Source organism: Triticum urartu, chromosome 1 (genome assembly GCF_003073215.2).
Source record: "Triticum urartu cultivar G1812 chromosome 1, Tu2.1, whole genome shotgun sequence".
Lineage (NCBI taxonomy): Eukaryota > Viridiplantae > Streptophyta > Magnoliopsida > Poales > Poaceae > Triticum > Triticum urartu.
Genome location: NC_053022.1, coordinates 114,263,031 through 114,289,171, shown reverse-complemented (window position 1 = coordinate 114,289,171; position 26,141 = coordinate 114,263,031).

The following is a 26,141-nucleotide window of genomic DNA, read 5'->3' as shown; positions in this document are numbered from 1 at the left end:
ATGCATGTCGTTCATTGGCCACGCTGCGTCGAGAGCACCTGGGCGGTGGACGACGGCGAGGCCTAGGAACGGAACGACACAGAGCCAGGGAAGACTCGGCAGTTGTTTCCCACGCGGAGGGGGGTACGAGGATTTACTGGTTCGTCTGCCATTGTCGGAGAATAACAGCATGTGTGGGTGAGTAGAGGGATGGCTAGGCCAGCGATGGGAGTACGGTGGGGCGGTGAGGCTTGCGCGATAGCACAGCCGGCCGCGGGAGGAGGAAGCAGGCAGTCCCGCCGGCGCTTGTTTGAGTGGCTGGAGCATGAAGAGCAGAAATTGAAGAAGCACGATGACCGTTGGATGGACATCCAACAGTCACTGCTTGTGCGTCAACCTTTTTTTAGAAAAGCCCTAAATCTGTGGAAAATAGCATACAACCCATCTGCCATTGTTTCTAATAATTTACAGCCCATTTGCTAATTTTTAAAGTTTTTTTGGAGCCCATATTCTTTTTGTTAGCATTGCAGCCCATATTGTAGCCACGGTTAAAAAAATTATACGAAATTTTGCATATTTCGGTGCGGTCCGAACTGTTTTTAATCCCGAAATTTTGAGTCACACTCAAATGATTTTAAAAATAAATATATATCAATATAAAATCCAAAAAATTGTCCACGCATCAAAATCAATGCAATTTAAAATCTTGAAATGAAAAAAAGTGAAACTAATTGCCGGTTTGATGTGTTTTCAAAATGTACAGCCCATTTCTCATTACTGATAGGCCATTTTCTCAGCCAGCCGAATGAAGCTCTCCTCGCCTTGAAAGATTTGCAGCTCAACAGGCCTGACAAAGCGACTTACTTAACAAATCACAAAAAAAGTGGGCTAGCCATTGTCAGAAAAAAAAAACTACTGGGCTGGTATATGGTAAACATAAAAGAAAAGCCTGTCTAGACAGGCCAGAGTGCCCCGCACAGCCCAGTTGACACCCTGCTTCCGCCTCAAAAACAAATTAGATAAATGCCACTCCAATTATGGTGATTCATAAAAGTGCCACTGCAATTTCCAAACTTTGAAAAATGCCACTGCAATTTTTGCAAACTTTGAAAAACACCACCCTAGGCTTGGAAAATGCCACTGGAAATGGCATGAAATGGCATTTTTCAAAGTTTGGACATTGCAGTGGCATTTCTCAGAATTACCAGATTTGGAGTGGCATTTACCAAATTAACCCAAAACAAAAAAACTGGGCGAGCTGCTGGGTCCCTGGTGTCAGCCGCTCGTTGTGCAATTCTCTCGTTTATTGACTACGTTGACAATGGCATGGGACCCAGATGTTAGAAATCCATTAGGAGGAGCCATTTTTTATTGGCTTGAAATAAGGAGGCACTTGCTTGCGTACTGCCATGACCTTGGTGGGTCCCTGCTGTCATCCTCTCCACATACAATCATCTCCTGATTGTGTACGCATCAACCTGGTAGGCCCACAAGTCAGCCTCTAAACCCGTGGCGGACAAATACAACCCATTTAAAAAAATAACAGCCCATTCCATACGTTCAAACGGAAAGTTCAACATTCAGAGCAAAGTAACCGGTCTGATCCAGACATAGAGTACTGAACTTCCACGTTGACAACCATCATAGCCAAGTTAACTATCTACTCCCATTAATACTCTAGTAGTGTACAAGTACTAACTTACTCTTAGCTAACTAGACGTTGCCAGCCGCCATCTGCAGTACACGCTAAACACCGGCACCAGTGTCCTCCGCCTCGCCTCGGACTTGCCAGAGGTGCGATAGGGCGGGTTGCTCGCGCGTGTTGGCCCTTTCCATCCCGGCGTGGTCCACCGAAGCTTCGGCTTCTAAGTGGGAAACCCACTTGACGAGCTGGTAGTAAAATTTGGCGTCGTGAACGCATGCGTGCCCGACAGCCTCCACGGCTATTTGCCGGGCGCCGGCCTCCATGTAGTCGGCCTAGTTGCGGGCACTCTGCTCGCGACTCAGGACGTTGGTGCACTGCTGCTCCATGTCCCATTGGCGGCGCAAATCAGCGATACGCTGCTCCTCCGCAAGGCGGACGCGCTCCAACAACTCCTCATACTTCGCATTGCCATCTGAAGACCGATAGAATGCCTCCTCCCTTCGTCTGCCTTCCGGTGAAAAACCGAACACTAGTTCTGGCGGTGAACGCCTCCGGCGTCGCCTCTCGCGGACGGGCGGGGGCATGGCCGACGTGGCAAGAGCGAGGATAAGCGACGAGCGACGTCGGGCCGGTGGGGGCTTATGAGGATAGGGCGAGTTGGGTGATGGTGCCACTGGAGAAGCCTGGGAAATAGTAATTATAGGCGGAAGGTAGGCAAACCAGCGTGTCACGGGAAACGCGATGGTCATCGCGGTCATTGGAATTCAATGCATAAACAGGCATGGCTTAGCGCGCCAGCTTTCCGTGGAAACTAGAAAAACTGAAATTATTATTGTGTCATCCCGTCCCATCAGTGGTGCGTCCCGTCCGTGCTGGGTCGCACGCCGGCATTACGGTCAAATGAGTGCACTCGAATCATCCAGATGAGGTACTCCCTCCTTGTCAAAAATGATTCCACCACTCATCATCTACCTTGGTTGGTGAGATTTTTGAATTAAGCCCTGCAAACCGGAAAGGAGGTAGTACGTGCGTGATCCGCTATTTATTCGTGTAGGATCGAGTAGGTCGTTTTTTGAATTGAGTCCTGCAAACCGGAAAGGAGGTAGTACGTGCGTGATCCGTTATTTATCCGTGTAGGATCAAGTAGGTCGGATAGTGTACGTGTAGGATCGAGTAGGTCGAATGGTGTACGTGTAGGATCGCATTAGCAGATGAACGTTCGCTGGGAGATAAGGCATTTGCGAACGTTTTTGCTGGTAGTTTCTTCAGATTCACATGGCATTTTCTTCAGAGCAGCTTGTCAGTTTCTTCAGAGGTAGGCATTTTTATTCAAAAAACTGCCACTTCAGATCTTGCGTCGCAACTAAAACTGCCAGGAGCGCATTAGTAGGCTAGCTAGTGATCGATTAGTAACTTGTAAACACTGAGCGAACAGAAATAAGGAACTGATAGTAACTTGTAAACACTGAGAACACAGAAATAAGGATCATGTTGTGCATAGCAGTAAGAGCCGATCCATTCGAAATGTTCACACGAGACTCACAGGCCTGGCATTGTAATATCTTCACATTAGTAGCCCAAATTCAAAACCAACTAGTACGATTCCCATACATAAGATCAACATGTTAATGCATCTCATTGATTCACAGATCATATACAAATATGTAGCTCCAAAAGCAAAGATCTAGAAAAAACATCTGTTCTTCCTACTAACATGGATGCTTCTCTTGGCCAACATTCAGTACAGAGTGAAAGACAAATTTGTTTGTGAAGTCTACAATTCCTCTTGCAAACATAACTAGTTTCACCAACAGCTGGAGTGACTATGTTGGCCAATAAAGCACTGAAGCTCCAAAAGCAATGAAGCATCTAGTGTTGGCCAATAAATAGTACAGTACTACTTTTCTGTAGTCCATGAAGTGACTATCCAATCTTTCTGTGTCTATTTTCAAATGGCACTGCATGCAGCGACTATACTAATCTCTTGTGCAGTTCTAACCAAAATTGCGGTCACTTTGTCTGTTTGCCAAATAGCAACGGGCAGACATCTCTGTCTGCATAAATATCAAGCAGCTAGTAAACATATACCCCACCTTGTATTTTTAGTTTAAACACGTCTCTTCTGCTTAGCATCTGTCATGTTTTGCACTGGACAATTTGATACAGTCATGTTTTGCCCTGGACAATTTCATACTGAATTGATTTGCTAGTTCAGAGCAGAAATATAGTGCCTACTCTTCATCAGACCAAGGATATCCATGTTCGCAGTGATGGAAGAGGTGAAATTGATACAACCGAAATTGAGCATCCAATCATTGAATCCTGTCTTGCACCTCCAATGTAGGTCCACCCTGCAAATAAATTCACATGCAAACCACTAGTATTACTATCTAATGATAGTACAAAAAGAGTAGCAGGATTGTAGCAAACCATGTACCTTTGTAATGAATAGCTCATAGTGCCACCAATTGGATATAAAGGTTTGGAAGAAAACATTCTCCTAATGTTGAACCATTTGGACTTTTTGTGCAGTTCCACTAAAATTGAGCATCTCTATTTGCATAGATATTGAAAGTGTGATTACTATAAAAGTGGCACTAGTTGAAGCATAGACTCACAAATATAAGCATTCCAATTTCTTAATGAGAAAGGGTAGCAAGACTATTTCTAATCACATGTTTCAATGAATAGATAAGGCAACGACGGCTGATGTCAGGAAGGCATACATAGTTCTTTCTGGAAAAAAATGAGCCCTTCCTGACCTTTCCTCTTCTTTTAAGCATATTTTGTGTAGTTCCACTAAAATAAAATGCCATCACCGCCTTGACAATTCAGTGACACTGTACACAAGGAAATGACTTAACATTACATCATGATGTCAGGTATGTAGTCGACAGGCATTAGAGACAAACATATAGACCTCCTCCGATAACATAATGGACATTAATTTTAACAAAGGTGTGACTAGCTTTACCGGGATAATTTGAGTGAAATCTACACCCTCTGTTCCTTAATATAAGACGTTTTCGCAGTTCAATTTAAAGTACCCAAACGTCTAGTATTTAGAAAAACAGGTAGTAGTTTTCTTGAGCACATATCTGGGAAAGCTTGCCACACTTTATATATGTCCATACGCTAATGCAACACCATTCGAATAGTACAAATATACACTAATCCAGTGGCTAGTGCGACAGTAGAGTAGTTATTTTATTACATGATACAGTACAATGGTTTTACTAAACAGATTTCCATAAGCTCTAGCACTGGAAGATTTCTATAAGAATTAACAATACAAAATGTAAAGGTAACAAGTTTCAGCATTGGTATACTAGCTGTGCAAGAGCATTAAACCAAATACAAAAGTCTGAAGGTAACTAGCATTATTAACTAATGACAGTATAAAAAAATTGCAAACCATGTACCTTCAAGGTAAATATCATTTCGAACTCGAGGGGACCTAAAAATTGCTATCCCAATCTTGATAAATGATAAACATAAAAACTTGATCGAACGAATCAAGAGAACAGTCGGAGGAGGAGGTGCCCACTCTTGACCTTTCCTCTTGACACTGTACAAAAAATTGAGTTATCTCATGAAAGTGAGGTATGTAATCTATAAGCATTAACAGTGCAAAAATCTAAAGGTAGTTACAAGATTCATCGTTAGTATACTGGTTGTGCAACAGCATTAGAATGCCTTAGCTGGAAAATCTTTAATACATCCACAATCAATAGCTAACCCTAAAATAATCCAGTGACATTAAATGGCATTGCTTAAATTTATCGGTGGCATTAGACTGAGTGCAACATTAGTTAAATGTGGCATCACTTTAGCAGTAGTATTGCTTGACTTGACTGCTGGCGTTATACTAACACCAAAAAAGTGGCAATAAGAGCATGGGAGGCCCATTCGGATAGTGGGCGCACCAGTACGATGTACCTCCACAGACGCATAGAGTGGTGAGGGAGGTATGGTTGCCCAAAGCAACAAATATACAGGCAGCATATGTGGATTACGTTCCATTTTTGTTCTCTTTAGCTACTGATTTTCCCCTTTTCATCCTAGATGCGGGTTCGATGCCAAGTCTCTTGGATAGTACAGTCTCCCTTCCTTTCCTTATTCAACCCAAACATGGATTAGGCTGCATGAAGTAGGGTTTCCTTTAATAGTGCAAGTTAAGGTTTTCGTCTACATGACCAGCAGAGCAGAGGATAGAAAATTCGGAAGATGGTGGAGTGGAAAAAGATCCACATGCAGCGACGTGGCGGATGGGGCAATAGAACAAGGGTGTGGTTCGAAAAGAGGTAGCATACCAGAGGGTCGGCAGGAAGTGGCTTCGCTCGTGGTCGTCGTCCTCCGCACACACTACGGCAACGAGCTTGGGGACGGAGTCCATCCCGTGCGGGCGCTAGGCCTGAGAGGACGGCCTTGTCGTCAGTGCGTTACCTAGCTCGCCGACGACGAGTGCGTCAACGCTGCACGTCCTTTTCTTCCCCGGTGGATCTGTGACCATCGGTGAGGAGGGAGAGAGAGGCCGTATTTTTTAGATCTGGAGAGAGGGTGATAGTGTGAGAAGCAAGTGCGCAGCCCTGAGCAAGAAAGCGCTGAAGCTCCAGCCTATATATATTTTTTATACTACTAGTACTAGAGGTGGAGTAGTAGTAGAGTAGTTTATATTTTCTCTGCATACAGTACCAGTTAGTCGTGCTTCAAAACTGAACGGCGCGCCATTAAAAAAATAAAGGTCAATAACTAATGCGGCACCTCGGGCCAACGCGGCCAGATCGCATTTTGCACGAGAAATTACACACCATGTTTCGTTGACATGTGGTCCCGTTCCAACATGTCATTGAGACGACGGCGAGTCCTTTTGTACAATTTCCGAACTGACGTCTATGTAGGCCGGGGCGCCTCTTCGTGTACCGTGGCAAATGTCCACCGACTCTTCGCCTTTCCATCTCGATTTGGAACTGTTGTTGCACGCTCCTCCTCCCTCCTCCATTTGCCTTCACCCTTCCTTCTGCCATTGTTCGATCGTCTTCTCCATGGAGGGAACAGAGTGGAAACAGCCCCGTTATTCTTGCCCCGATCTGAATGATGACGTGGTGGCGGGACTCATTGATCGGTGCGACGTCATCACCTCGGCTAGCATGGCAGGTTCGTTCAAGACCATTCTCGACTCAACTAATAACATCATTACAAGGAACCCAAGGGTCCAGGAGTGGTTTGATCTCCCCTATCTTCTTCACCGTGACCCTGCTCACTGGCGCGCGGACGACAGAGGCCTCGCCTTGTGCAAGTTGGTGCTGCTTGATAATGATATGTGTGATGTTAAGATGCCATCGCTTGAGGGTAAGGCTTGGGCAGGAGCAAATGGAGATTGGGTTATTTATATTGGGTACAACTGCGAGTGGGAATTTGTTAATGTCCACACTCATCACCGGGTTCCACTTCCAAAAATCTCAGACTGCCCAGAGGTTGAGCACGCCGGTATTCTACGTACGTTCAACTACGATCATGGTGACTGTCGTCTACAGAAGATAGCAATTTGTCGAGTTCCCAACCGCTCTTGGGGTTATAGGAATGCGTGTGTTGTCACTATCTTCGACAAGCTTGTTGTTGTCCTTCAAGGTTCGACTTGATGGATATTGCTCAAAAATCAGTTTCTATACACGGATGAGTACTGTGATGCAATTCAATACGAGGGTCTTGTGTTTGCTGCCACCACTCGTGGCACTATTTTTGCATCGAATCCTGATGCTTTCGGTATGTTCGTCTTCCACCTTAATTATAATTGTTTCATCCACATGCATGAGGGTTAGCTAGTTTCCCTTTACTAATTAACCTTCTTGTGTTTCCAAGGTCATGTGAACATTCCACCACCTATACTTGAAAAAAATTATAACCAAGGGGGAGATGATGATGCTGGTGATCACGAGCATGAGGACCCATATAGGAGTACTCAGTGGCACCTGGCAACTTATTCCGATGGATCGCCTCTTCTTGTATGTATACAGGGCATCGCTGATGTGACTAAGGAAGCAGGTGTTGTCTCCCATGGTCGCACTCTCCAGACCTATTCCAACATCCGCTGCAGGGTATTCGGGATGGATACTACTGTGCTAGCATCAACACCTTACCCCTGGTTTAGTATTGATACTCTTGGAGGAAACTCGCTCTTCCTTGGACAAAACTATCCAATCATGGTGAAAGGCGATCCAGCTGCTGTTGACACAACGTTACTACCATTTATGAGAAGCAATTGTATTTATACCTTGGGCATTGCTATGATTCCCTACCGTGGCTATCACAATATGGGTCATGAAATAGGCCGCTTCAACCTGGATGATCAGTCCTGCATTGGTCTCGAGATTGACAGTAGTTGGCCCTTCCCAGAGAAACTCTTCTGGTTCAAAGCAAGCGTTTCTGACGCTGAGGAGTGGTTGAGCTGAAGTTCATTTCATTGCTTGTTATTTGTTGTGTGATGAAAACTTTAGTATTTACTAGAATGTTTTGTTGGAACTAATCTATAATCCAACATGTATCCTCATTGTCGTTGTGTGCTGATGACTTGTGTTGTATGTAATGAATGGTACATTTGCATATGCATGTCATAAACTCAATTTATAAATGGTTTTCGACTCACTTCTTGGAGTGTTAGTGCCATAGTAGTATAGCCAGCATCCGTAGTAGTATGAAGTTGCCACATCACATAGAGCCAACCAATAGTTAGTTCTAGTTAGATCAACTAGAGCTAGGTGTCATACGGAGGCTGAGAAATATGGTCATAGTGTGACTGCATGAGGTGGGCTTGTACGTAGTAGTATGATGTAGGCACAGGGCTTGTCGTGTTTCTTACTCCTCCGGTCTAAATGTGGAGAAGATTTGGTCAAGTTCTTCCTCCTTTTGCCGACACGTGGGACATCCAGCATCCAGGTCGTGTCATGCAAGAAAATGGAGTGGTAGTTGAAGCCACGCGATGTGCATCTTGGGTTAAACTATAAATAGAATCTTACTAATCTTGAGAGTAACTCCAAAAGCAGCCACCGAAGATCTTTATTGGATTTGTTTTTCATCACCAGCACGTCGAGGTGAAAGATGTGCAGGTTCAGTGGGTCCTCTTGTGTTTTCACTGACATGTGGGACCGCATGTGAGCAAACAAACGATGGACTCCGCGCGTCTGCTGGCTGGCTTAGAAGAGAGATAGAGGAGGGCTGAGCATGGACTCCAGGAAATTTGTTCTATGTAACCAGCACCTCGATATAGGCTCGATATAGTGGGGTGGCATGGGCCATAACTAGCATTCACGTCTAGCAGTACGGCACACGCCACCCACATGAGTCCCATCCGACACCAATTTTCTTGGAGTCCATGCTACAACCATCTCTTCTCCCTCCTGTTTTCTCAGCCAGCGCGCGGTGGGAGGGGTGGGGGTTTGCCGATAATCGGTTTGCTCAACTGCGGTCCCACTTGTAAGTGAAAATGCAACACAACACGCATTCCCCCTTGAGCGGCGTGCCGTACCAAATGTGAGGGGGTGCGACGTACGCGAATACGGCAGGCTTTTCCTTTTGAACTTGTAACTTGTAAAATTTGGTTCTGCTCCATGGATTTGCTGAAAAGATAAAGATACATACGGATCCATCAACGACATCCTCACGCCCTAGTGCGCCGGTTCACCAACCGACGTGTGAGGAGCAGCGGCGCTGGCGGAGAGCTCAACGTGCTTCTGAACAATGTCGTCCAAGGTTGCCCCGCGGGTCAAGAAGGCCAGCGACCTATCGTCCTCCTCTGGCACAGAGTAGTACTTGTGGATGATTTGCGCGTAGACGTGGGTGAATATGTCGACGGTGTCTTGCTGCGTCAGGCGCTGCGCGGCAAGCGCGACCTCGAGGTGGACATTCTACGGCGCGACGGCGGGCAATCGCAGGGCCACCCGTGCGTCGAAGACGTTGTCACCATAGAGGCCATTGAGGGTGGCGGGCATCGCAGAGCCTGGGCACGTGGGCTGGAGGAGTACGTCAAGGTCGTCCATGAGCTTCTTGATGACAGTGAACTTGTCTAGGAAGCCGACGAGGACCTTGTCGAACAAGGAGATGAAGCTGTCATCCAAGCGGCCTCTCGCCCTGGCGGCCTCAAGAACGACTTGGAGATGTTCCTCAGTGCCGGGCCGCAGGACGGCGTCGTGGACCATCTGGCACAACCGGCTGATGCTCGCGCTCATCGCCTCCATGTGTCTAGCTTCTAGTCAACTGATCTTGTAATTGGAGTGATCACTCTTGCCCTTGGTTAGGGTGCGTAGGTGCGTAGGATTTCATAGATTGGACTGGTGGGGAGCCTTTATATGAGAAGTGCAGACTGCGTTGCATTCACGTGTGTGTTGGCCATCTACTCCTCGGCCCTCTACTACACCTGCCTTTGGCTGTATGATAGGTGGGCCAGCCACCTGTTGGGCCCACGAGTCATTCACCCAAATGCAGGTGCAGTAAGTCAATGAAGCTGCATCCCCCTCCGTCCCAAAACACTTAGGCACGGTACATTAACTCCCTCCTCATTTCTTATTTCATGACATATTAACCAATGATAGATGTGGGCCATGCATGCTTTGAATGACTTGAGACTACCAAACATGACATGCAGTGGTTAGTTCATTGCATGTAATCCTATTAATTAGCAAAGAGACATTAAGTTCCCTCGCTTTCCCCTTCGTCTTGGTCACGGTGCACAACCTAAGAGCATGGTTAATACTTAATAGTATAGCCAGCTGCTGGCTATATGATGTTGCCATGTCATAGTAGAGCCATCACTTGTAGCCACTCATACAATAAGGTTAGCTATAAAGTTGGCTATAAGAGTACTACTTTTTCTCATCTTCTCTCTCTCTCTTTCTCAATATTTATTGTATATCGGCCTAGCAATCCGCATATAGCTAGGCTCTTGCATGAGAGCCCACTCCTCTTTTTCACTTGCTCTAAGATGACTTAGACTAGCCATAGTGGGAGTAACTTCAACAGTAACATCGAGGCCAACTCAACAAATTTTCTTATGTGGCAATGACTTAATGAGGAGAGAGGTAGTTTGAGTAACTTAGCTAGTTATTACTGTAACATCACATGTCCCAATGCAATATGAGTCTATAACCTAATAAATGAGGCTTTGCATGTTACCATACTTATGTTACTACCCACTATGAAAGGTAGTACTAGTGTGTGTTACTCTTCATTGTGGCTAGTCCTACACCTAGACGGAGGGAGTAGTCTCAAGTCATTGGATGCATACGCACCCCACATCTCGTATTTGTATTGGGTGATTTCTTTTTTTGTGGCAAGAAACAGGGAACGAGGTGGGTAGTTAATGCACCGCGCCTAAAAGTTTTGGGATTACTATTCGGTTTTCGTAACGTGACTAATGCACCAGTACGGAGGGAGTACAATAGTAGTCTTTGATTGCAATATTTTGTTGGTAGGTTACAAAGCTGAGTGCTCGGTGAGTACAATAGTAGTCTGATTGATGAGACTTCAGATTTGAGCCATCGACCTGAAGGAATAAAACAATACACCATGTATTTATTTACAGAGGGAGTAGTACATTTTTTGTGACATGCATTACTAGATATTGCTAGTCAAATACTAAATCTAGATGGACATGGTAGTACTACTAAATCCAGACGGTGGTGCTAGTACTACTAGTAGTACTACCAATGTAGTAGCACTGTACTACCCGTTTGTCAAATTATTACGTGATGCTCGTCGCGGTGAAGTGACAAGACCCTGCACCGGAGATGACACCTGAGTATAGGCGCCGTGTTCGGCATAACACATAAGTCAGCCTCACCGTCTGCAATCACTATCATCATGGCTATAGAGATAGCCTGCTTACAACTAGTTGTGTTCGACATAATTTCCCGTGCGTAGATGCCCGTGCATTGCACGGAACACCAAGATTGGGGGTGGACGGCGCCGGCAGCGGCCATCGCGCCAGATTTTTCCATGGCCTTCTAGATGTGGTGGGAGGAGATATGGCTGATTGTGATATACAAGGAGTTGTTTGTAAATAGGGAACAAGTGCGGGCATCTTTTTGCAAAACTAGAGAAGTTTGGTTTGTATGCGTCAGATCTAGATCCGAAGGCTATTGATGAAAGATGGTAGGCACAACATCATCACTAACTCAGTACCTCTTTGATTCGCGGGATTTTGAAAACGCAGGAATAGGACACGGCAATATTACAAGTTTCAAACTGATATTACAAATGTTAGGAGTAATGTTGCACCTACGAAGAGGGAATCTAGGAAGTTTACGTAAGAACTTTCGTTACTTTAGGTGGATGCAACATTATTGTACAAACTAAAATCCATCGCCCTGACAAGTCGCTAATGGGAAAATAAATTTTCGAGTCTCTGGCAACTTGATGTTTCAAAAACAAATTCAGCTTCTGTGGAGACTTTGTCATTTAGGCTTAGACGCTTGCGGTGATCAGCACGCCATTCATTGTTGCGCCAGAGAACGCCAAACCTCATTACCTTGAGCACACTTGCCTCTAGAACAAAGAACCTGGCCAATTTAATCTCAGATGTGCTGCCTCGGTAGTCAATCAAATCAATTTCTGTAAGATGGAGATCAAGGCATTAGATGAGATTGTTATAGTGCATCACATTTTTCACTTTAGGGTCTTTTTTTATCTGCAAAATAAGAGAACATATTAGAGTAGCTGGTTGTATAAGATTGTCGGGTCATCAAGAGGTACCAATATCATTCGCTCATACGATAGGGTTGGCTGGCTAGTGATATTTTTTCACTCTCTCTCTCTTTCTCTTTCCTCTCATTTACCTAGGAGCACGTGAAGAGCTTGGGCATTTGTTGCCTTCCACTATGTGGCTGATGCCATATTTCTCAAAAGTATGCCACATAATACGCATCGATGTCAAATCAAAAGATATTGGCACCGCTCTCGCGATGTGAGAGAGTTAGCACCGTTGTGCACATAGACCCACATGTATAAACAAATCAATCAAATCAACTACACCAACCTCTCACTCTCCCAAACAAGTGTTTTTTTATTGCCTCGGTCCTCTCTCTCTCCCACGCAAGTGTTTTTTCATTGCATGAGTTAATTTGGCACCGGAGCAAAGTAGGTGATCCAGATTGGGGCACCAGGTGAGCAATGGAGGGGCATCGATACCAAATGCATCACAAGTGAATTTGGCACGTGTTTTGGCCTACATAGTGGAGGGCCGTTATAGCCCACTTTTGTACTACCTCGTATTTAGTGTAAAAAATTTACCATAGATTTACCTAAGATGCCAAGATGGCGGATTCAGGCATATTATTGTTCTACATTGTAAGGTCCTCGAGAATAATCAATAAAATGGCCGCATGCATCTCCTAGATGCAGAAGCCGGGGGTCATCCTCCTTTTTTTTTAAATAGATTTACCTAAGAAAATTCCAATGCATGTCACCAAAAATTATACCATTTGAAATTATGTTCAAATATGAATCCAACGATATAATTTTTCGTGACATGCATTAACATTTTGTCAGTTAAATCTACGGTCAAATTTTGATACTACAAAATAGGAAGAGTAAACCAGGATGGAGGTAGTACTTTCTCTTAGGGTAACCACATAGTTACTAGTCTAAGTTACTTTCCACTATGACTAGCCTAGGCTACTATAGTAGTACAACAAAAAACGATGCAGGTGATCACGTGAGAAAAAATACTAAAAACATTTCTTTCGGTGCAGTGCGTAGATGCAGTTTTGAACACTACACTTGTCATCGTAATTTGGGAAAATTACGAAAAAATTGAGCTATGTTGTGATTACCGTTTACTAATAGGAAAGAAGTTTCACCTCAATGAGTAGCTTCTCCGTGTACGGAAAGCATGTAAGGAATCCAACAACTTGATCCGGATTGGGGCCGATAGATTTTATTGCCAAGATCTTCACTGTGCGCATAGACTAGGTGAAGCTTGTGGGAATCATTTTCTGGAAGACGGTCGTAAATACATCAAGAAGAAATTTAAAAATGTGAATTTCAAGAAGATGGAGAAGAAGATGAGTGTTGTACCTGAACGATTACGGATCCAATAAAGAGTTCGGAGAATTTGACAGACGAGTACACCAACGCTGTCAATTTCGGCATGTTAATGACCCTGATTTTTGTTGGACCTTCTAGATCAGATACAAGGAATCTCTCAAGGAAAGCCACATTCTCAATGACCATAACGTGGAACAGCTGGAGTGATCTCTTCCCAATTGATGTCTTATTATGTGGCCAGCAAGACACATAAATCCATCGGAGATTCGTCAAGGTGATGTGGAGGCTAATGACCCATGGATCTGCTCAAGACGAAGGTACTCGAGCGCAGTACACCTGCGGAGCAGGTGCTCCATAGCCTACTTCGAGATGCCAACGTCAAAGCGGTCGAGCTGCTTGAGTTGAGGGAGAAGAAGGGCGGGCGCGACATTAATCTGGGGAAGATAGCAGGAGCTGAAGCTGGCGCGGCGCAACGTTGGCGTGAAGCGGAGCGCGGACGGCGGCTGATACGTCTCCAACGTATCTATAATTTTTGATTGCTCCATGCTATATTATCTACTGTTTTGGACCTTATTGGGCTTTATTATCCACTTTTATATTATTTTTGGGATTAACCTATTAACCGGAGGCCCAGCCCAGAATTGCTGTTTTTTTTGCCTATTTTAGGGTTTCAAAGAAAAGGAATATCAAACAGAGTCCAAACGGAATGAAACCTTCGGGAACGTGATTTTCTCACCGAACATGATCCAGGAGACTTGGACACTATGTCAAGCAACCAACAGGGAGGCCACGAGGTAGGGGCGCGCTTACCCCCCAGGCGCGCCCTCCACCCTCGTGGGCCCCCTGTTGCTCCACCGACATACTTCTTCCTCCTATATATACCTACATACCCCCAAACGATCAGATACGGAGCCAAAACCCTAATACCACCGCCGTAACTTTCTGTATCCACGTGATCCCATCTTGGGGCCTGTTCCGGAGCTCCACCGGAGGGGGCATCGATCACGCAGGGCTTCTACATCAACACCATAGCCTCTCCGATGAAGTGTGAGTAGTTTACCTCAGACCTACGGGTCCATAGTTATTAGCTAGATGGCTTCTTCTCTCTTTTTGGATCTCAATACAAAGCTCTCCCCCTCTGTTGTGGAGATCTATTCGATGTAATCTTCTTTTGCGGTGTGTTTGTTGAGATCGATGAATTGTGGGTTTATGATCAAGTTTATCTATGAACAATATTTGAATCTTATATGAATTCTTTTATGTATGATTGGTTATCTTTGCAAGTCTCTTCGAATTATCAGTTTGGTTTGGCCTACTAGATTGATCTTTCTTGCAATGGGAAAAGTGCTTAGCTTTGGGTTCAATCTTGCGGTGTCCTTTCCCAGTGACAGTAGGGGCAGCAAGGCACGTATTGTATTGTTGCCATCAAGGATAACAAGATGGGGTTTTTATCATATTGCATGAATTTATCCCTCTACATCATGTCATCTTGCTTAAGGCGTTACTCTGTTCTTATGAACTTAATACTCTAGATGCATGCTGGATAGCGGTCGATGTGTGGAGTAATAGTAGTAGATCCAGGCAGGAGTCGGTCTACTTGTCTTGGACGTGATGCCTATATACATGATCATACCTAGATATTCTCATAATTATGCTCAATTCTGTCAATTGCTCAACAGTAATTCGTTGACCCACCGTAAAATACCTATGCTCTTGAGAGAAGCCACTAGTGAAACCTATGGCCCCCGGGTCTATCTTCATCATATTATCTTCCAATACTTAGTTATTTTCATTGCTTTTATTTTACTTTGCATCTTTATCATAAAAATACCAAAAATATTATCTTATCATATCTATCAGATCTCACTCTCGTAAGTGACCATGTAGGGATTGACAACCCCTTATCACGTTGGTTGCGAGGATTTATTTGTTTTGTGTAGGTGCGAGGGACTCGCGCGTAGCCTCCTACTGGATTGATACCTTGGTTCTCAAAAACTGAGGGAAATACTTAAGCTACTTTGCTCCACCACCCTTTCCTCTTCAAGGGAAAACCAACGCAAGTGCTCAAGAGGTAGCAAGAAGGATTTCTGGCGCCGCTGCCGGGGAGGTCTACACAAAAGTCAACATACCAAGTACCCATCACATACCCTTATCTCCCGCATTACATTATTTGCCATTTGCCTCTCGTTTTCCTCTCCCCCACTTCACCCTTGCCATTTTATTCTCCCTCTCTCTCTCTCTATCCTCCCTCTCTTTCTCTATTTGCCTCTTTTGCCCATTTCTTGTTTACTTGTGTGTTGGATTGCTTGCTTGTCACGCTGGCTCAAGATAATACTAAATTGTGTGACTTTACCAATAGCAACAACAGTGATTTTATTAGCACTCCAATTGCCCCTCTTACAGATGCTGAATCTTGTGAAATTAATGTTGCCTTGCTGAATCTTGTCATGAAAGATCCGTTTTCCAGCCTTCCTAGTGAAGATGCCACTACCCATCTAAATAGCTTCGTTGATTTGTGTGATATGCAAAAGAAGAAAGATGTGGATAATGATATTGTTAAATTGAAGCTATTTCCTTTTTCGCTTAGAGATCGTGCTAAAGCTTGGTTTTCGTCTTTGCCTAAAAATAGTATTGATTCATGGAATAAGTGCAAAGATGCTTTTATCTCTAAGTATTTTCCTCCTGCTAAGATCATCTCTCTTAGAAACGATATTATGAATTTTAAGCAACTTGATCATGAACATGTTGCACAAGCTTGGGAGAGGATGAAATTAATTGTACATAATTGCCCTACTCATGGTTTGAATTTGTGGATGATTATACGAAATTTTATGCCGGATTGAATTTTGCTTCTAGAAATCTTTTAGATTCGGCCGCAGGAGGAACTTTTATGGAAATCACTTTAGGAGAAGCTACTAAACTCCTAGATAATATTATGGTTAATTATTCTCAATGGCACACTGAAAGATCTACTAATAAGAAAGTGCATGCGATAGAAGAAATTAATGTTTTGAGTGGAAAGATGGATGAACTTATGAAATTATTTGCTAATAAGAGTGTTTCTTCTGATCCTAATGATATGCCTTTGTCTACTTTGATTGAGAATAATAATGAATCTATGGATGTGAATTTTGTTGGTAGGAACAATTTTGGTAACAACGCGTATAGAGGAAATTTTAACCCTAGGCCTTATCCTAGTAATCCCTCTAATAATTATGGTAATTCCTACAACAATTCTTATGGAAATTATAATAAGATGCCCTCTGATTTTTAATCTAATATTAAATAATTTATTACTTCGCAAAAGAATTTCAATGCTTTGATTGAAGAAAAATTGCTTAAGATTGATGAGTTGGCTAGGAACGTTGTTAGAATTTCTCTTGATATTGATTCTTTGAAACTTAGATCTGTTCCACCTAAGCATGATATCAATGAGTCTCTCAAAGCCATGATAATTTCCATTGATGAGTGCAAAGAAAGAACCGCTAGGATGTGTGCTAAGAAAGATTCCTTTATAAGAGCGTGTTCTTCTAGTTTCCATGATAATAAAGATGAAGATCTAAAAGTTATTGATGTGTCCCCTATTAAATATTTGTTTTGCAATATTAATCTTGATAATGACGGGACTGAATATGATCCACCCTTACCTAGAAGGCGTTCCAAGAATTCAGAGTTTTTAGATCTTGATGCTAAAATTGATAAAAGTGGGACTAAAGAGATCAAAACTTTAAATATTGATGAACCTACTATTTTGGATTTCAAGGAATTTAATTATGATAATTGCTCTTTTATAGATTGTATTTCCTTGTTGCAATCCGTGCTAAATTCTCCTCATGTATAGTCAAAATAAAGCTTTTACCGAACATATCGTTGATGCTTTGATGCAATCTTATGAAGAAAAACTCGAGTTGGAAGTCTCTATCCCTAGAAAACTTTATGATGAGTGGGAACCTACTATTAAAATTAAAATTAAATATCATGAATTCTATGCTTTGTGTGATTTGGGTGCTTGTGTTTCCACGATTCCAAAGACTTTATGTGATTTGTTAGGATTCTGTGATTTTGATGATTTCTCTCTAAACTTGCACCTTGCGGATTCCACTATTAAGAAACATATGGGAAGAATTAATGATGTTCTTATTGTTGCAAATAGGAATTATGTGCCCGTAGATTTTATCGTTCTTGATATAGATTGCAATCCTTCATGTCCTATTATTCTTGGTAGACCTTTCCTTAGAACGATTGGTGCAATTATTGATATGAAGGAAGGAAATATTAGATTCCAAAATCCGTTAAGGAAAGGAATGGAACACTTTCCTAGAAAGAAAATTAAATTACCTTTTGAATCTATTATGAGAGCCACTTATGGATTGCCTACCAAAGAAGGCAATACCTAGATCTATCCTTGCTTTTTATACCTAGCTAGGGGCGTTAAACGATAGCGCTTGTTGGGAGGCAACCCAATTTTATTTTTATTCCTTATTTTTTTTCTCCTGTTTAGTAATAAATAATTTATCTAGCCTCTGTTTTGGTTGTGTTTTTTGTGCTTAATTAGTGTTTGTGCCAAGTAGAACCGTTGGGAAGACTTGGGGAAAGTCTTGTTAATCCGGCTGTAAAAAACAGAAACTTTAGCGCTCACGAGAACTGCTTCCATTTTTATTTGGAAAGTGATATTTACTTAATTATTTTTGAAGATGATTAATAGATATATTCCTCACGTCCAGAAATTTATTTTAGAATTTTTGGGGTTCCATATCTTGCGCTAGCTACAGATTACTAGAGATTGTTCTGTTTTTGACAGATTCTGTTTTTCGTGTGTTGTTTGCTTATTTTGATGAATCTATGGCTAGTAAAATAGTTTATAAACCATAGAGAAGTTGGAATACAGTAGGTTTAACACCAATATAAATAAAGAATGAGTTAATTACAGTACCTTGAAGTGGTCTTTTGTTTTCTTTCGCTAACGGAGCTCACGAGATTTTCTACTTTAAGTTTTGTGTTGTGAAGTTTTCAAGTTTGGGGTAAAGATTTGATGGATTATGGAACAAGGAGTGGAAACATCCTAAGCTTGGGGATGCCCATGGCACCCCCAAGATAATCTAAGGACACCTAAAATCCAAAGCTTGGGGATGCCCCGGAAGGCATCCCCTCTTTCGTCTACTTCTATCGGTAACTTTACTTGGAGCTATATTTTTATTCACCACATGATATGTGTTTTGCTTGGAGCATCTTGTATGATTTGAATCTGTATTTGTTAGTTTACCACAATCATCCTTGCTGTACACACCTTTTGAGAGAGACACACATGATTCGGAAATTACTAGAATACTCTATGTGCTTCACTTATATCTTTTGAGTTATATAGTTTTGCTCTAGTGCTTCACTTATATCTTTTAGAGCAGAGTGGTGGATTTGTTTTATAGAAACTATTTAGATCTCTCATGCTTCACTTAGATTATTTTGAGAGTCTTAAATAGCATGGTAATTTGCTTAAATAATCCTAATATGCTAGGTATACAAGATTAACAATAAAATTCTCTTATGAGTGTGTTGAATACTATGAGAAGTTTGATACTTGATAATTGTTTTGAGATATGGAGATGGTGATATTAGAGTCATGCTAGTTGAGTAGTTGTGAATTAGAGAAATACTTGTGTTAAAGTTTTTGATTCCCGTAGCATGCACGTATGGTGAACCGTTATGTGATGAAGTCGGAACATGATTTATTTATTGATTGTCTTCCTTATGAGTGGCGGTCCGGGATGAGCGATGGTCTTTTCCTACCAATCTATCCCCCTAGGAGCATGCGCGTAATACTTTGCTTTGATAACTTGTAGGTTTTTGCAATAAGTATATGAGTTCTTTATGACTAATGTTGAGTCCAAGGATCATACGCACTCTCACCCTTCCACCGTTGCTAGCCTCTGTAATACCGCGCACCTTTCGCCGGTATCATACACCCACCATATACCTTCCTCAAAACAGCCACCATACCTACCTATCATGGCATTTCCATAGCCATTCCGAGATATATTGCCATGCAACTTTCCACCGTCCCGCTTCATCATTGTCATATTGCTTTGCATGATCATGTAGTTGACATCGTATTTGTGGCAAAGCCACCGTGCATAATTCTTTCATACATGTCGCTCATGAGTCATTGCATATCCCGGTACACCGCCGGAGGCATTCACATAGAGTCATGTCTTGTTCTAAGTATCGAGTTGTAATTCTTGAGTTGTAAGAAAATAAAAGTGTGATGATCATCATTATTAGAGCATTGTCCCAAGTGAGGAAATGATGATGGAGACTATGATTCCCCCATAAGTCGGGATGAGACTCCGGACGAAAAAAAAGAGGCCATAAAAAAAGAGAAAATGCCCAAATAGAAAAAATGAGAGAAAAGGGAGAAGGGACAATGCTACTATCCTTTTACCACACTTGTGCATCAAAGTAGCACCATGATCTTCATGATAGAGAGTCTCCTATGTTGTCACTTTCATATACTAGTGGGAATATTTCATTATAGAACTTGGCTTGTATATTCCAATGACGGGTTTCCTCAAAATGCCCTAGGTCTTCGTGAGCAAGCGAGTTAGATGCACACCCACTTAGTTTCTTTTTGAGCTTTCATATACTTATAGCTCTAGTGCATCCGTTGCATGGCAATCCCTACTCACTCACATTGATATCTATTGATGGGCATCTCCATAGCCCGTTGATACTCCTAGTTGATGTGAGACTATCTTCTCCTTTTTGTCTCCTCCACAACCACCACTCTATTCCACCTAAAAGTGCTATGTCCATGGCTCACGCTCATGTATTGCGTGAACATTGAAAAAGTTTTGAGAATATCAAAAGTATGAAACAATTGCTTGGCTTGTCATCGGGGTTGTGCATGATTTAAATACTTTGTGTGGTGAAGATAGAGCATAGCCAGACTATATGATTTTGTAGGGATAACTTTCTTTGGCCAAGTTATTTTGAAGAGACATAATTGCTTACTTAGTATGCTTGAAGTATTATTATTTTTATGTCAATATTAAACTTTTGTCTTGAATCTTTTGGATCTGAATATTCATGCCACAATTAAGAAGAATTACATTGAAAATATGCCAAGTAGCATTCCACATCAAAAATTCTGTTTTTATCATTAACCTACTCGAGGACGAGCAGGAATTAAGCTTGGATATGCTTGATACGTCTCCAACGTATCTATAATTTTTTATTGCTCCATGCTATATTATCTACTGTTTTGGACCTTATTGGGCTTTATTATCCACTTTTATATTATTTTTGGGACTAACCTATTAACCAGAGGCCCAGCCCAGAATTGTTGTTTTTTGCCTATTTTAGGGTTTCGAAGAAAAGGAATATCAAACGGAGTCCAAACGGAATAAAACCTTCGGGAACATGATTTTCTCACCGAACATGATCCAGAAGACTTGGACCCTACGTCAAGCAACCAACAGGGAGGCCACGAGGTAGGGGGCGCGCCTACCCCCTCCCCCCAGGCGCGCCCTCCACCCTCGTGGGCCCCCTGTTCCTCCACCGACGTACTTCTTCCTCCTATATATACCTACGTACCCCCAAACGATCAGATACGGAGCCAAAACCTTAATTCCACCGTCGTAACTTTCTGTATCCACGAGATCCCATCTTGGGGCCTGTTCCGGAGCTCCGCCGGAGGGGGCATCGATCATGGAGGGCTTCTACATCAACACCATAGCCTCTCCGATGAAGTGTGAGTAGTTTACCTCAGACCTACAGGTCCATAGTTATTAGCTAGATGGCTTCTTCTCTCTTTTTGGATCTCAATACAAAGTTCTCCCCCTCTCTTGTGGAGATCTATTCGATGTAATCTTCTTTTGCGGTGTGTTTGTTGAGACCGATGAATTGTGGGTTTATGATCAAGTTTATCTATGAACAATATTTGAATCTTCTCTGAATTCTTTTATGTATGATTGGTTATCTTTGCAAGTCTCTTCGAATTATCAGTTTGGTTTGGCCTACTAGATTGATCTTTCTTGCAATGGGAGAAGTGCTTAGCTTTGGGTTCAATCTTGCGGTGTCCTTTCCCAGTGATAGTAGGGGCAGCAAGGAACGTATTGTATTGTTGCCATCGAGGATAACAAGATGGGGGTTTTATCATATTGCATGAATTTATCCCTCTACATCATGTCATCTTGCTTAAGGTGTTGCTCTGTTCTTGTGAACTTAATACTCTAGATGCATGCTGGATAGCGGTCGATGTGTGGAGTAATAGTAGTAGATGCAGGCAGGAGTTGGTTTACTTGTCTTGGATGTGATGCCTATATACATGATCATACCTAGATATTCTCATAACTATGCTCAATTCTGTCAATTGCTCAACAGTAATTCGTTCACCCACCGCAAAATACCTATGCTCTTGAGAGAAGCCACTAGTGAAACCTATGGCCCCCGGGTCTATCTTCATCATATTATCTTCCAATACTTAGTTATTTTCATTGCTTTTATTTTACTTTGCATCTTTATCATAAAAATACCAAAAATATTATCTTATCATATCTATCAAATCTCACTCTCGTAAGTGTCCGTGTAGGGATTGACAACCCCTTATCGTGTTGGCTGCAAGGATTTATTTATTTTGTGTAGGTGCGAGGGACTCGCGCGTAGCCTCCTACTGGATTGATACCTTGGTTCTCAAAAACTGAGGGAAATACTGACGCTACTTTTCTACACCACCCTTTCCTCTTCAAGGTAAAACCAACGCAAGTGCTCAAGAGGTAGCAGCGGCAGAGATCGACATCGTCCAGCTTCAAAGCTAAGCTCCTCGAGCTCATCTAGGGCGGGGCATAAGAACCACTCGTTGAACTTGGCTTGGACCTAGCAGTTGGTACTGAACATGTGGATGTCAAGGCGTCTAGCTGGCCCAGGGTGCGATGAAAGGATCTTGGAGACTGCGGCCATGCGTTTGCAATCCCCGTCGCAGAGGCAGCTGTCAACGGTGAGGTTGAGGAAGACGCGGCGCCAAAGGGGGCACCACCGCCGGGAGAGCAGGGTGGTCCGCACGGCAGATTTGGTGGGGATGAGGTCGATGATGATGAGCAGCATGTCGTCGGGGAGGTTGCTGATGAAGTCCAGGCTCGCCGGATGCGGTTTTGGCTCGAGCCGCCTCCACTTGTTGGCTGCCTCGCCGTCCATCTCAACCGGCGGCGACGCCGGTGTACACGTGTGCTGGTGTGTGTTGTGTGCTGGCCTGTTGGGTGTGCGCGAGTGTGTCCTTCTGTGCATGCCGTCGAGCAGTGGTGAATTGTGAGTGAGTGCGTCCTTCACGCGGAAGAAGTGTGTCCTCAATGCGCCCTCAATTTACTAGCGTGTGGGGTGCTACCCCGAGTGGTTTCAACTTTGTTACTTCACCGCGTGTCAGATGGGCCTCTAGTTTACTTATTTTCACCCACTTCCACATGGGCCAGCACATGAAGATAGAGAACACGAGCTGACAAGGCGGCATGTGGACTGGTTGACCGGTCAACTAAACAATATATGGAGCTATACGCTAACACAATGAGCGTATAATACGTCAGTATAGAGAGTTCGAGTGAGAGGGGAGGCCCATGAGAAATAGCAGAGAGAGAGAAAGAGCTACTCCCTCCGTTCGATAATGTAGTGCCAACATTTTTTTAAAGTCAAACTTTTGAAACTTTGACCAAGTTTATAAAGAAATTACTTATATCTACAATACCAAAGATAAATGATAGTATGAAGTAAGTACATGTTGTGATGAATCTAATGATCGTTTCAGATGTAAATGTTTTTCTCCACATATACCTGGTCAAACTTTTATGAGGTTTGACTTTTCAAAACATCCATATGCTTATGGACGTGAGAGAGTCGCTAACTAGAGAGAGAGAGAGAAAAATAGAAAGAGTGAGTGAAAAAAGTGTGTGTGCGTGTGTGAAAGAGACATGGACAACACACGATAAAAGTAGAGAAAAGGCGTGTGTGTCTTATGCAAACATATCACACATGCATCTTCGACAACGGAAGCAAGGCGAGGAGATAGTGTGTGGTTGTGTGCAACCGAGAGAGAAAGATCCCTAGCACGTGGCCAAGAGGGGTCTGACAAACAAGGGAGAGAGGTCGAGAGAGACGTACGGAGAAAATGCAGACATGGGGAGGAGAGAGTGTATGTTAGTCATAGAGAGATACCCTGGAGAACGTTATGGGACTAAATGGGTGGGAGATCGAGTGACAAGGTGTGTGCGCGATAGAAGATACCCTAAGAGATATCAAGATAGACGTATGGATGGAAGGAGACAATACGTGTGTTCCAGATGGCTTGTGAGAGATAATCATACTTAGGGGGAGTGCGTGCGCCTATGATGGAATGAGGGATTATGGTACTTAGGGGGTGCGTGTCACATAGAGAGAGAACAAGGGTGGAGAGTGTTGGATGGGTCTATATGTAGCGCGAGCGAGACATGTGTATGTGTGAACCAGGGAGATATAAAGTTTGAGAAAGATAGAGGAGCCCCGATAATGCTGAGTGGTGCGTCGGATAGCTAAGAGGGGGAAAGAGATATTCCATCCGCTCGATAATGCAGTGCATGTAAAAAATTTAGAAGTCGAACTTTGGAAACTTTGATCAGGTTTATGCAAATGTTATTTATATCTACAATAGCAAAGATACATCATACAAAACTACATCTCATGATGAATCTAATGGTATATGTTTGTCGTTCTAGATGTAAATGTTTTTCTCCACGTACATGATCCAACTTTGTGATGTTTGACTTTTCAATAAATCTATATGCTATGGACCGAAGAGAGTGCCTAAGTCGAGAGAGATCAAGTGCATGTGAATGAGAATGAGTGAGTGTGCAAAAAGAGTATGTGTGTGAAAGAGAAAGGGACAACAAACGATAAATTAGAGAAAGAATGTGTGTTTTCGTTTCTTATGCAAACATATCACGCATGCATCTCCGAGATAGAAAAGCGAGGTGAGGAGATACACGAAGATAGCTAGTGCGTGATTGTTTGCAACGGAGAGAGACACCCCTATAGCACATGTCAAATAGAGGTCTGGCCAACAAGGAACAAAGGTCGAGAGGGACACATGGAGAACATGGACGCATGGGGAGGGAGGGAGAGGGTGTGTTTGCGATAGAGAGATCCCCTCGAGATCGTGAGGGGACTATATGGTTGGGAGATCGAGGGAGGTGCGTGCGCGATAGAAAGATGCCCCGAGAGAAATCGAGGACCATGCACATGTTTGTGATGGAGACTAAGATTAGCTAGTCATACACATATAGGGGGGACTGCGTGTGCCTACATTTGAGTGAGAGGCCATCATACTTGGCTAGGCATGAGAATGTGTGTGTGTGTGTGTGCATGTGAGATGGAGAGAGAATGAGGGAGAGAGATAGATTTTTAGATGGGTCTATCGAGTGCGAGTGAGATATGCATGTGTATGTGTGACCCAGGTAGATGGAGAGTTTGAGAGAGAGAGGGAAGAGCTCCGAGACGACAGAGTGGTGCGTGAGAGAGTTACGGGCAACGAGCCAAGGAATTTGTGTGCGTACGATGAGTGCACCCAAGATATTTAGCTTGGACTAGAGAATCATACATAGTGTGCGAGAGAGACCTAAAGATGGAGTATATATGCATGTGAACTAGAAAGACCCCCCCCCACACACACACAAAGAGAGAGACACACAGAGAGAGAGGGATATGGACCAAAAAGGTTTGTGTGTTGGATGCGTGCGACAGAATTGAAGATTGTCTCAGAGAGAGAGAGAGAGAGAGAGAGCAGGAGTCCGGAAGAGGGGGAGGTCGTGTTTTAATAAAAGATTGATATAAACCATGTTTTGATATATACTTGCATTCAAATATTTAAATTAGAGAACATGTTGTCTACAATCCACACATGAACGGAGATATGCGTATATCAAACAAGTTCATTAATTTGACTTCCAACATGTTCATGGAGTACTATAATACTGTACAACATGCTACTCGATTGAGGTGTTCAATTTTGGATTTAGTTCACTATTTTGACCTGGTGAACGAGCTATTTCATTGAATCGAGATATTTCATTTTGGGTTTGATTCACGTTTTTGAGTGAGTCAACTATTTGTCATATAGTAAATCACTAGAAACGAGCATGTAAAAACACATTACTCCCGAGCATCATCTCTCCATCTAAAAAAGAAGTGGCAAGCTAATATTTCAAAATTTGAATCGAATCGACTTGGTAAGGTAGACGTGGATGCTCGTTCTCCCAAAATTTGAACGAACCGTTAAACATGCTTTGCTCGGTGGAATTCGCCTGGGCAAATAAATGGGAGACGTGGAATTACCGGCCTATGTGGGACACGCATCAATTGACCCCTTGTACATTGAGGGTAGGTTCGTAACTTCATCCAAGCGCGCCTTCTCCTCGGCCGAAATGACATGTGCCGAAAATTCATAAACCATGGTCGTCAAAACACC